The sequence below is a fragment of the Paroedura picta genome, chromosome 10 (assembly GCF_049243985.1).
Source record: "Paroedura picta isolate Pp20150507F chromosome 10, Ppicta_v3.0, whole genome shotgun sequence".
Taxonomy (NCBI): domain Eukaryota; kingdom Metazoa; phylum Chordata; class Lepidosauria; order Squamata; family Gekkonidae; genus Paroedura; species Paroedura picta.
Window position 1 is genome coordinate 66,551,441 of NC_135378.1, and position 11,529 is coordinate 66,562,969.

Below are 11,529 nucleotides of genomic sequence, written 5' to 3' on the forward strand. Positions count from 1 at the left end.
ACCTTGCAAGGAATAACCTATTCCAGGAATGACTTGTGCCCTCAAGCAATATCAGTTCTTTTATCTTACATTCACAAAACCAGTCACGTGCTTTTGTGCTCTCAATAGGCTGGAGTATCGAGTACATTATTCATTCCATCACAGCACACTTCTTTAGTCTATTATACTTGTGTACTATATAAAGGAGATTTTCTACAGATTTTAGTCCAATGTTGGGGAATTTTTCAAATGAGGGAGTCTTCAGGGTTGGAAAGTTTTAATATATATATAACAATTTTGCACACTGATTCTTAGTTTGAAAGCCAAACTCTAGGGCATTCACAGCCAGGAGAGGGTAAAAGAAAAGAAAGGTTCTGATGTGTATTATTAAAGTGTCAAGCTGATCTGATTTTCATGACTATACAATGTGGCTTCAATTCAAAGATTAAGTTTGGTTCTCTAAAAATGTTACAAGCAGTATTTCCATAAAGAAAGGTTAAAGATGGATAGAGAACAGAAGCTGGAGGTAACAAAACCACTGTGATTTGAGTAGAGTTGTACTCTATTCAATAGAGTCATGAGGCTTAACTGAACTGGTGAATCATTCAGTCTCAAATCTACTTGCCCGTTATAAAGATTGCAGAGAAAGCTAATGTCATTTTGGTGTCTCAGGCAGAAAAATCAAATACTTTCCCTAAGGTGGCAAAGCTATAAACCAAAACATCGACAGTTTGCGGCTGCATGGCAGACCAAAACCTGAGTTCTAAAAAGAAGAGTCATGTCATCCATATATCTATTTCCAAACTGCATCTTAGGGGATATGACTGATAGATTGCAAAACTGGAGGGATTTCTTTGCAAACCTAAAACTCATTTTAAAAACATGTTGAGTTATTAAGATTTCCCAATATAAAACAATGCCTGTAGCTTTAAGAAAATAATGCCCACTGAACTCTCATTGGCTGCTGGGGAGTTGCTAGGCAATCACAACAATAGTCAAGACTTCTTGTATCTGTAAAACAAAGCTAGGTGACCAGAGGGGAATAGAAGCCTCCCCACAGACATACATATCCCTCGTCAGAAGACTCATCAGGGACAGATACTGCAGCTACTGGAAAGTCACTACTCCCATAAATCAGCCTGACACAATGGCAAAGGCTACCACACAACCCAGCCCAGCCTGTCCCAGCAGTAGCCAATATGCAACTGTGCCCGAACACCATGCAGCTGGTCACACTGTTCCCATGGAGATATTGATAAAGGTGGATTGGCTGAGTTACACTGCCCATCCAATAGTCAGGTGTGCTCCTTTTTAAAAATGGGAATAACATCAAAAATTGTTTCCCTCTGAAGCCAGGAACCAATCTTCTTGATTTAAGAAGACATTTATTCACTATGATGATAGTAGAATCTATCTTCAAGAATTCAGAACAGTGTTTGAATAAAGCCATAATAGGGACTATGATTTCATCTTTTGGACCATGAAAATAGGAACCTATATATGCATGAGAGAATTAACTCATTGTATTGCCATGTTTATGGTATCATGTTTATAGTATACGTCTAGCAGATAGAGGCCAGAGGACAACTCATTACAAAAATACTGAAAACAGGACTTCATTCTTAACATTCCTTGAACTAGGCCAGAGGAAATAGTTCCTCACAAAATTTGTTGTTTTACTTAGAAAACATAATATGTGACCAGCACATGTTTTAAAAGACATTTCTCATACTGGACACAACATAAACCTGCTTTTCAGCATTTCAAAATTATTGTGCCATCTATAGAGCTTTGGCAAATTAATTGCCAATAGTTTTGGGATAAAGGAAATCAAGTCCTTCTTGACTCAGCACACCACCAGCTTACAGGATTCATTGCCACACTTTAAGTGTATCTGATTTCCCTCTTTTAGAGACTAAATCCTTTTTAATCTGATCCAGCGATTCTTATGAGATCATCAAACAGACTTGGGTGGTTTCCTTGGCTATTAAAACTGAACACCTGAATTCAAGTGCCTGGGCTTTTATTCACAAAAATGTAAAAGAGCTCTCCTGCCCCTGTTTTTAATTCATCTGAAAAACAAGGATGTTGTTTCCTTGCCTAAGGAGTTGGCATAAAAATGATCCGTATCAAGTACAGCATTAAACACATTAATGTTGTTTTAATAATGTTTCACTACCGAATTTGAACACCTACTTAGCCTGTCATCTTTCAGCCAGATTTCAGGCAGTCACATCATTTATTCAATGGACTGCCCCACAGAAGCAATTCAAAGGGTCAGCTCAAAAGGCCAGGAGGTCTCATGGTATTTGTTTTAAATTTGAACGATATGAAGACTATGCAGCAGGGCAAGTTGTATAGGTGTAGTACTCACAGTATAGTACGCCCAGTTTTTAGCATAGAGAAGAGGGGAACTTCCTGATGATTTTCAAATTATCTTTTCCAGTGTCCTGATTGGCTCAACAGGAGACTTCCTGCTTTTTGAGCACATTTCCTCCCTGCTTGCCTCCAGAGCAGCAGAAGAATAACTGCAGACAACAGTTAGACTGTATTTCTCATAGCTTTCTTTGGATGCATAGAATTAAAACTATTTTATTCTTTAAACAGCCTGGTCCTCAGCTCTCTCTGTATATTCAGACTCTACCAACACAAATGAATGAAATTCTTTATGCCATGGGTTTATAGCAGGCAATTTATTTATTTAAGTTTTTTTTTTTTAAACTGCTGTTCCTGGATCGACAAGCTCATGGCAGTTTACACTCAGTATTTAAAAAAAACAGCAAAATACAATAAAATTACAATAAGACACTAACAAAAAGATCCCCTCACTTGCTCCTCCCTATCCATAACCAGCAACAACCCCTACCACCACCCTATCCACTACCACAGGGGATACTACTGCCCAGATACTACTGGCAGAAAGCCTAAGCAGGGAGGGACCTGACCTTCCTGGCCTGGCCTAGCCTCAACCAAATGCCTGGAGGAAGAGCTCAATCTTACAGGCCCTGAGGAACTGTGATAGCTCTATCAGCACCCTCAGCTTTTCTGGGAACTCGTTCTGCCCGGTTGGGGACAAGACTGAAAACGCCCTGGCCCTGGTTGAGGCCAGGTATGCCTCCAGGGGGCTGGGAACAACCAAAAGATTCAAATCCAAAGAGTGAAGAGTTCTACAGGGAGCATAAGGAGACAATAATTATTTGTTCATACCAACAGGCAGTTGAATATCTGGAAAGTGTGCTTTCATGCAAACAGCATTCCTCTTGGTTGCTGGATAATCTAAAGACTGTTGGTATTACGGTGCTTAACCAACACCAAATTTTCAGTGGCATTTAGTATGCTGAGCTGGACCTGTGAAAATATTTTTAATGCTCCAGTCTACCACATTCTGCAAAAATATTGAAAAGTGGTTTTGAACTAGTAAATTATCGCACTGACAATTGGGACATGCCTGAGGGTGTTCAAACCTACCCGCCCACGTGAAAAACCCTGCCAAAATATTAAACATTGGTCACATGTTGCAGTATTTTCTGGAAGTAGTGCTCCAACAATTGTATGAATCCAATAGGTGTGGCAAGGGCATGATCAGTTTTCTCCTCTAGTAAAGCCGTAGAGCATCCTTGAAAAGCCGTAGAGCATCTTTGACACATCTGAGGGAAGATTGCGCTAGAAACAGCCATTTGGAATGCAGAAGGACCCAACTATCCAATATATTAAATACATTTTGTTTCATTACGTCTGCAACAACTATAATTAAAGAGCCACAGGAAAGGTTAATTGGTACAAATCAGCGGTCATTCTTGTTAATGGAAATCTAGGGACAGAGACGTAGTTTGTGCATGTCTTTCAGCTGATGTAAAAACAAAAATCAATTTCCTGCTATAATCAATCAGGGGTTCTTGGGTATGGAGCATACTCCTGGGTATTCTTCAACTTATATGCGACTCCACTTGCTTTGTAGAACCAGACCTTTGGCAGATGGTGTTTGTCATCTGAGCTGACAAACAAAAAGTGGGGGGAGAGACCAAACTAACCTTTATTTACTATCTGCTGTGCATAAACCTATTGAGCTAAAGTGCTAACATTTATGCCAACTTCCATAATCTATGAAACTTGTTGCCTGGTTCTACAAGCAGGAGCACTACCCTAGTAATTCATAGGACCTTGTATAAGAATCTTCATGCCAGTGCAGGAAGACAATGTACGCAAGTGCTCTGTGCAAAGCTGTGCTAGTTAGAACAACTGGCAAAAGGGGAAAAGGGGAGAGTGAAGTATGGGAAGGCAAATCAGAGGCCCCTGGCCATGCAAAGCATATTTACACATATGAAAGTCCTATACTATTCAGTGGGGCATAATTCCGGGAAAGAGTTCTCAGGATCGCAGTCCTAGGACTGCCATAAAGGCTGCGGAATCAGTCACTGCATGCTGCAATATGAGAGGATTGCTAAGGCAAGACTAGGAAAGGACAAACGGTGCTGTCCTATGCAGAGTTACAGGCTTCGACACTCATTGACTTCTATGGACTTAGAAGGGTGCAACCCTGTTTAAGATTGCACTGTCGGTTTTGCAAGCAGCTGGCGCAGATGTTACCACAGCCAGATGACATGTGCTAACGACTGGCTGAGCCAGCCCGACGTGTGACATGCAGACTCACTAAAGATCACAGCGGCTATGTCTGTGGGAAGGAAAAGGCATTCCGTGATTTTTGTTCTCGCTGAAGTAGCCGTGCTTCTGTGAGTCCTCACACCACATTGTTCACATGTTCACAAATAAGCAGGCTGCAGTGTAGTCAAAACACATTGAAAAATGCTGTCTCTGGCCTCTTATCCTGAAATCTTACTGAGGACTCAGAATACAACTGGCCACACGGATCAAGGACCTAACTCCATATCATCTTTACTGTCTTCTGGATTTGGATCTTGAAGCTCTGCTGGAAATCACTGAATTAAGAACTAAACTAAACAACCAGTTGGGCTGATGGCACTGACTGCAGCAACAGCACCACTAGCTTGCATTGCTGCTGCTGGAAAGGAAAAAAACAGCAAGTCTGGATGCAGGGCCGATTTCTCCCCCTGCTCACAGTGCCACTGGTGAAGAGAGCAGTGCCAGGCCTGGTGGCAGTGGTGACCCCAGCAACAAGCTTGTTTTTCTCCCACCTGCCCCTGAACACAGCATCATTGATGGAGAGGAAGCAGTAGTAGAGATGTAGCAGTGCCTCCCCCCCACCACCACCACCATTTGCAGTGCAGCTGCCTCAGCAGCAATGGCAGGGCTAGCGTGGCAGGGTGTCTCCTCTTCCTCCTCCACCACTTGCTGTGCCACCACTGACTCTCCAGCAGAGTTACTGCCGAGGAGAGTCAGCAGTGCTGCACAAGCTCAGACCAATGCCAAGTTTTCACAAGCCTAGCTTTATTTTCTGACGTTGTGCTTACCAAGGACAAAGCTCAACCCAGACTTACCGCAGCCGCTGGTAGAAGCTATGGAGGGCTGGCTGGAGGCGGACGCAACCACCCCAATGGTCCTTTCACGGCACGTGCTGCACACATGCAGCATGCATAGCATCCATGGGGGCAGGTGGGACCCGAGGTGCCTATAAAGGTGCCACATGTGCGAGTTCTGCCCTCTTCACCCCAGCACGCCGTGGAGCAACTTCCCTCCCACCCACCCTAAGTTGTTGTGGAAACAGCCTTGTGGATGGCTGTGTTTGAGGTGTATGTTTCATGGATAATATTTTGTCACAGCTGTGGGTTTGCATGGGACGGAGGCTGTTGACAGGGAGTCTGGTGTGTGATCGGACTCCCTGGAGTTTGGGGCCTCTATAAGAGGTGGCACATAAATAAAAGATTCATTTTGCCAGGCAGCCTTGGGGTCGCCAACTGAGGTTTGCGTCCAGTTTGCTCCCCCACGTAGGTCGCTTCTCTTAGCAGTAAACTCCAGTAGGCAAGGGGATCTGCTCTCCCAGTGGGGGAACAGTGTGAATCCCCAGGGCACCTCTGGACTCTGTGGGGTTTTGGTACAGTCTACTGTCTGCTAGGTCGGTCTCCCTCTCCCATGCTGTGCCAACTCTCCCATGGGGAGGTAATAAAGCTGTGGGCCTTGTTTATATCCAACAATGGTGTGTTGCATCTTATTCTGCCCAAAAATGCCCTCCTGCAAGTCAACTGAAGTTTCCAGGGTAAAATGTATAGTGGGTGAGGGTTTCTACAGATCACGAGGGCCAGGATCTTCTGGTTTTCTTCATGTTTGCAACTGTAGCTCTTCTGACAACCCTGAAGCCAGTGGCCAGTTTTTAGGCTCCTAGCTTCATCATCTGATGAATTATGTATGCCACAGATGGCCAGACAGACTGATCCATGTATTATTACAGATGCTCAGGATCCAACTTGCTCTTCACACCCAAGGAAGCTTTGGGCCTGGATTCTTGAACGGTAGTCTCCCATGGCACATAGCAAGCTGCTTTCAAATTAACATACTATCCAGTTGCGTTGTGTGATATCACATTGTGGATTTATTTTAAAAGAAGTACATTCCATTTGATCAAGCCATAGCAGCTGTTTGGATCTAGGCTTCTGTGTACAGCCACTCTCATCCTGTATCCTCGAGGAGTGCAGAAGAGTCCACTAATGGGTCCCAGGATGACAATATAAAACTCAGACCCAAATATATTAGACTTGTACTGCCTCTTCCAAACTTTATCCTGAACCCCAAAGACCAAGACCGGGACAAAAGATGACTGGGACAAAATTGCTAAATGCTAAAAGGTATTCCCTGTGCAAGCACCGGGTCATGTCTGACCCTTGGGGTGACGCACTCCAGCGTTTTCATGGCAGACTCAATACAGGGTGGTTTGCCAGTGCCTTCCCCAGTCATTACCGTTTACCCCCCAGCAAGCTGGGTACTCATTTTACTGACCTCGGAAGGATGGAAGGCTGAGTCAACTTTGAGCTGGCTGCTGGGATTGAACTCCCAGCCTCATGGGCAGAGCTTTCAGACTGCATGTCTGCTGGCTTAACACTCTGCGCCATAAGAGGCTCTTGCTAAATGCTACATAGGGGCAATTTCACATCCAAGAATAACCTATGTATCTGTGGTACCCAGACACCATTATTAAAAAGGCATTTGATGTGAATCCCAGATAAAATGGTGAGCAGGCACAATGCAACTCCACTCTTGTTTTTGTATTCGTTTCCAACACTACAGATTTAAAAATAGCCCAAGATCCAATTCTTCAGAATATTTTGGCTTCATCTAATCTCAACCATATGTCTCAAGACAAAGTACATTTTCATTTAATCGCAGCACAGCCTAAATCTTCAGTAGCCACAGTACGTCTTGAAAAGGAGAGGAAAGAGCCACAGTCTTTGGTTTCTGCCTTGCCCCGAGGGTATTTGCAATTCTAAGATCAGTCACTCACCTCGCACAACCTCTGGGAGTCAAAATGTTTATCTATTTAGACAATTTCTTGATTCTAGGAGAGTCAGAAGGGGTCACAAAACTGAGGCTCAGTAAATCACAACCATTTATTTTAACTATGATTTTCATTATTCATTGCACATTGCATAGCCATCACAGCTATTTTGTAATCTAAATCTGAAAATGGAAAAAACAAAACCATGAAAACCCAGCGTAATCAGCAGTCACTGGCTTATTTGTTTTTATGGGACAATGGGCACAGCAGCCATATTTTCCAGGAATGTGATATACTTCAGAGTAAAGGCTTTGAGTAAAGGCTAAACTAGCCTTTAAGATCTGGACTTCACTCATGCGCACACCCCCCGCCCCGCAGCCAGACAGCAATTGTGAAGAATGTAATTTTAAAAATTGGTGGAAGCCCAAATTTGGACCCAAACTGCAGCATGGGCAGAGGAATTGCTCCTGATTTATTTTATTTATTTTGGATTGATATCCTGCCCCTCCTGGCATTGCATGCTTGGGATAGCTTACAACATAATCATAAAAACATATGTATCAATAGTTATACAATTAAAATTTAAAATCATCTAAAAAACAGTGAATTAGCAGCATGGGCAGACTAAAAAAAAGAGTGTCTTGATTCTTCAGTTCTGAAGCACTGCTGAAATCTATTGAAGTCCGTTGATGTCTCCCATCATGGTCATTTTCACCCACCCACCAAACATACACACAATTCCAAACTAAACTGCACTTCCACCAATTCTTAAAATGGCATTCCCCGCAGCTGCTCTGGGATTTGGAAACTCAGATGAGACCCCTTAAAAAAACAACACATATAGTGTGGCTTGGGTTATGCAAGTGATGACTGACACAAGTATTAACATAATCTCTCACTCGCTGGTTTGGAAGCTAAATGCATGAACTAGCTATACACATGTCTTTAAAGCAGACATAAAAGAACTGCATGAGTTTGATCCATAATGGCAGGCGTTTGAGGACTACTTCTGAAATTCTTCTCTAAATTTTGAGTTCGAATTCTGGTTTTGTTCCTTTAGTGTCATTGATCCACTAGGAATTCCATAATGCTCTGTTTACTTAGGATGGCACTTTTAATTCTGAATTTTGTGCATGCACAGTTTGTTGCGTCTTTCAGTCCCTTTCAAACATTTACCCTTCCCCTTCCTTCTGTACTATCCTTGTCCATATTGATCCAACGTGGCAAAAAAAAAAAAAGAATCTTGATGCGAGCAGGTCCATGACAGTATCAATATTCTGAGTGGCGTTCCATAAATGTAAAGATGCTCATAAGCAAATGCTACACAAAATATTTATGCAACATCATACATGATGACTCATTTTTTTCACTGTTCCCCCCTCCCTCAGATATGTACATGTTCATTAATAACAGGGAAGAAAAATACAAATATCAGAAGAAGATTAAATTTATGGCACACTGCACAGACTCCAAGCCTCAGAATCATTTTAGACATTTCACGAGTTTACTTAGAGTGAAGGGGGCAGTAAAATACAGCCCAGAGTGAAATTTCAGAAGAATAAAAAGCTGCTCAATCCTAGCTGTTTCACACATGAAAGTCATCACTGTACTGCCACAGTGACAGTGTAAGAGAGAGAGATGGTGATCTCAGATATGATTCAACCACAGAAGATTCTCACATCCTTTCATCGGATAGGTTTCAAATAAGCAGCATCTCCCCTTAGCATAAAGGCAATGATTCTGCAAGACTATAGCCATATTTCAAACTTGCAGCTATTCCAGCATCACTTTTTAGCCTTGGCCGATAAAAGCCTTCCCGGGCTCACTGTTTTGCAGTTTCCCTACTTAGGTTGTTACCCGCCCAAGTTGTAAAGCTGAATTGATCCATGCATCATTTTTTAACACACTGTAGTTCTTAACGTTGCTTGAGAAAATGAGATCCCCGAACAGGCAACAAAAATGCTTTCCAAGTCAATGAAACAACAGCAAATAACGCTTTGTTTTCAAGGCTATAACTTCTAAGCCTAAACAAAAAAAAAATTACATGTGGACTTATCGTAGTGCACACAATAGCATCGTTTAGATCATTGATTTTATCATTATACTGGTTATGTTATGCAGATATATCTTTGTCTTCTCACTAGACATAACTGTGAAAAAAAATTTTAACAGACAATGCATTTATGAAAACAGTGTAAAGTGTTCTGTATGGAATGAGTCAGGGTTAGATATATTGGGTAATCTGGAAAAGATTTTTAAAAATGTTTGTGCAAAGTGCCATTAAGGTGCAGCCAATTTATGACAACCCCAGTAAGTTACATTCAAGGCAACTGAGAAAGAGAGGTTGCTTGCCATTGCCTTTCTCTGCAGAGTCTTCCTTGACGATCTCCCTTTCGACTTCTGACCCTGCTTAGCTTCTGAGTTTGATGAGATCGAGCTATACCATGTCACCTTCCCTCCCTGTAAAAAATACAGTTAGTCTGAAATCATGACCGGGTTACCCCAGAATGAAAATATATGTTGAAAAATGGAATTTGGACAGTGCATTCAATGTAAAGTTGATTCACAAGCAGACAAGGAACTGCAAGACTGATTGTAATATGCAAAGTGAGAATTCATTGCAGTGTCCAATAGTATTTAAATCCTGACAGTGTTCGAATTGTGAATGCCAAAAAGAAAAAGAAGCCTCTTCTTCTGTGAACAGAATAGCAAATGCTAAGATTTGTTAAGTACCCAAGAAGAAACTGTCATCCTACTACAGTTATTGCTATCATGCAAATGAGCCCAATTATATCATAAGTCCCTGCTCACCTGTCTTCAAGGGGAAGATGAAAATGAGTCACTGCAGATGCATTTTCTTCAATGCGTAATATTACAGGGTCTTCCAGCCGTCTTAGAGCCAAGGGAATTGTTGTACCAGTAGAAGCAAGAGCAAAATATGCAAGAGATCAGATGTTGCGAGGTCAAGCTCCAGCGTGGGAGTTGGACTTCCTCTTCCCTGCCTTGAGAGACACTCAGCATTGCTAAGGTATCTGGTGAATCTCTAGGGATAAGGTTCAGGCCTTGTCACTACAAATCACCCTCTGCCAAGCAATTTGTGCAAGCAGATAGAACAGCTGTTAAACAAAGGAGTCCCAGGACCATCCCTTTCAAGGGCTGAAGGCATGGCAATTGCTACTGGGGAGAAGAGACAAGAGATGAAAGCAAAACAAACATGAGAGGGCAGCCAGAAGTTCCTACTAAACTTATGCATGCAAGGGGTCTTGGAATATGTACTAATGAGGGCATGAATTAGTCCAATTATATGTTCCTACTCTGATTTCTAGGTGGACTTTTAAAATATTTGATAATAGCCTGGGTTGAATAGCACAAATAGTATTTTAGAAAACTGGCAGGTTTTTCATTTGGATACAGTGAGTACTTCTTTCCAGTAAAACGGCTGTCAGGTTCAGAACCAGCTTGTTTCCTGGTTGATCTTGGTCAACTGGGACATTTTAAATTAGCTGGCAGATCTACTTAGTGTTAAAGGGATACAGGTGTAGTCATCACAGCCAATGCAATATACACGTTCTCTTCTTCCCAAACAGTAGCCACTAGGACTCTGACTTGGATAAAGTAGGAAAGCTGGAGATCAACCATAATTACAACTGATCTCCAGGTTACAGAGGTGGAGAAAATGAAAGGTGGACTCTATAGCATTATATCCCACCAAGGCCCCTCCCCTCCCCAAACCCTGCCCTCTCCAGGCTACACCCCTCCCCAAATTTCCCACCCAGTGTTGGCAACCCTAAAATGAAGGCCAAGATGTTTTTCCCCTCTGAAGAAACAAGACTAAGAAACAAGAAATCACAACTAAATTTTTGCACTCATTTAATTCAAAAATGCTCTGTATATATCAGAAGCTAAAATATAAATGGAATGGAATTATGTATTAGAAAGCTTGAGGAATTCTTTACAGCTGAGAGCCACAGAACTCTTTTCAGGTTGTTGGTAATCAGATTGATGGAAAAGATAACAGTAGATGTGATCATATAAATGATTCATTGGGAGATCTTTGATAATATGATTTGTGTGAAAAGTTACAAAGGATTCTTACAGGGTCTTTGGCTGTTTTATAATAGCTGTGATTGGAATCATTCATTTTA

The 11,529-nt window shown here is 42.0% G+C and overlaps 1 protein-coding gene across 2 annotated transcripts in view; it reads right to left on the bottom strand.

Annotated features, from left to right (window-relative positions):
• Positions 1-10,349, bottom strand: part of LOC143819214 (uncharacterized) — a 184,512-nt gene extending 174,163 nt beyond the window's left edge. For both annotated transcript variants that reach the window (XR_013224866.1, XM_077300598.1), the window contains exon 1: positions 10,196-10,349. The gene's annotated coding sequence lies outside the window, so the exon portion shown is untranslated. The remainder of the gene's footprint in view (positions 1-10,195) is intronic.
• Positions 10,350-11,529: the final 1,180 nt, after the last annotated feature.